The sequence below is a fragment of the Staurois parvus genome, unplaced genomic scaffold (assembly GCF_062004578.1).
Source record: "Staurois parvus isolate SC_StPar_1 unplaced genomic scaffold, SC_StPar_1.0 ptg000548l, whole genome shotgun sequence".
Classification (NCBI taxonomy): Eukaryota; Metazoa; Chordata; class Amphibia; order Anura; family Ranidae; genus Staurois; species Staurois parvus.
The window spans coordinates 593,947-596,021 of NW_028318344.1; the positions used below are offsets into that span (position 1 = coordinate 593,947).

Below are 2,075 nucleotides of genomic sequence, written 5' to 3' on the forward strand. Positions count from 1 at the left end.
TGTGAGCTGATGCACCCCATTCACTGCAACCCCGAAAACACTTGGGAGAAGAATTAGATAAAACTTTGGAAATTCTTGATGGGACCAGGTACCATTGCATTAAAACTTTATAGCTGGATTCTAAAGTCCTTATGTTCTAGGAGGATACTCCCAATAAACAGAATTCATGTGTCAAATGCCTAGGCTAGGCTTTTGCATGTCCAGCACAAAAAGGGACCTAAAACTACATTTTATCCAGGTAAGGTAAATATTTTACCTTGCTCACTTTTCTGCCTTTTGGCTAAGACCAAGTGTAGTATCTGTTCCTATCAGTGTCCAGTGGGGGTGCTCCATTATCATTCTAGTCTTCTGTTTTGGATGGCTCGCTATATAGTATCCTTGCTGGTATGATAAGAGTCCAGAGGGATCTTCCCTTTAGTAAACCAAACTGCCTACTGGGTAAGGTAGGGGTTGGGAGTAATCCCTGGTGTGGAGGGTTCTGTGGGATCCAGTGCCTCCTGTTTTGAACTGTGCTACTCTGCTTTGCTGAGGGCTGGGAAGATTACTTTACTTTAAGATAAAAAGTTGAGTATAGGTCCACCATAAGAATTCTTCTTCCATCAGTTCATACTGTATATAAGGCCCTTTATCATCTGGTAAGTGGTATAACTTTATACAAGTTGGAAAGTTTTCCTTTTGTTAGTAAGAACTCTGAGTCATTTTAAGTGCTTATTATACAGGTTTTGCTTGTTAATGTGAATGTCAATCCAAATAGGGGTCAAGGTGTCTACGAGGAACCCAAAAGTGGTTGTAAAGGCTCCAGGTTTTTTAACTTCATTCATTCCATGCATGAAGTTAAAAAACCTTCTGTATGCAGCAGTGCCACCAGCCAGGGGCGGACTGACCATTTGGAAACAAGGGCACTGCCCGAGGACCTCGGGTAAGTAGGGGGCCGCATGAGATGCCCCTGGTACCTTTTTCATAGGCTTTTTTGAGTTTGGGCAAGGACACAGGGGCCCCATGATCCCCTATTGCCCGGGGGCCCCATGAGTTGTCAGTCCGCCCCTGCCCCCAGCCCACTGAATACTTACCTGAGCCCCATCGAGATCCATCGAAGTGCATGACAGTCTTGGTTGTCTTGGGTCTCTGCCTCCTCAATGGTCATTGGCTCTCTCTGCTTTCAGTCACAGCCAGGCAGCTAATGAGGAGAGAGGGGGCAGGCTCTGAGGGTGAATGGACACATGGAGCAGCGAGTGACCCCACAGCAAGCTCCTTGCTGTGGGGGCAACCAACAGCAGGGAACGGCCAGGAGAGCCTGCAGGGGACCCAAGAAGAAAACGATTGAGGCAGCTCTGTGCAAAACTACTGCACACAGTAGGTAAGTATAGCATGTGTCAGAGATCCCTCCGTGTAGCCGTGAGATGGCGCTGAATCCCCCCAGGCCACGACGGTGCTCATGCGCATGCACAGAAGCGTGCAGGTGCTCATGCGCAGGAGCGTGCGAGTGTGCACATGCGCAGTAGTGTACACGTCATGGCGGGCTATTTAAACCTGCAATACAGTGTAATCAATGCCTTCTGGTCAATAACATCCTGCACTTCATAACCTGATTCTGTTGCCTGTATCCTGATCTGACCTGACTATGAAAGAACTCACTGCACCGACCCCGGTTTATCCCTGACTCTCCACTTGCCTGCTCCCTTGTACTTGATTTGCTCGTTTGATCCTGACCCAGCTTGTCTGACTCTGCTACACATACTTACCTGTATCTGCACCCGGCCTGCATCCTGGTTACCGACATATTTACCTGCTGCTGCACCCATGGTCCTGCACCCGGCCTGCATCCTGGTCACCGCCATACTTACCTGCCGCTGCACCCACGGTTCTGCACCTGGCCTGCATCCTGGTCACCGCCATACCTGCCTGTTGCCGCATCCACGCTTCTGTGTCCGTTCCCAGTCTGCATCCTGATTTCTGCCATACTTGCCTGCTGCTGCACCTACGTTCCTGCATCCTCATCTGGCCTGCATCCGGATCTCCTGGGTCTTTGCCTACCTGCCAACAGCTCAAGACCTACCTGGCACTCGTGCCACTCC

The 2,075-nt window shown here is 49.8% G+C and overlaps 1 pseudogene; it reads left to right on the forward strand.

Annotated features, from left to right (window-relative positions):
* Positions 1 to 260: 260 nt before the first annotated feature.
* Positions 261 to 415, forward strand: LOC149451111 (U2 spliceosomal RNA; annotated as a pseudogene).
* The last annotated feature ends 1,660 nt before the right edge of the window (positions 416 to 2,075 follow it).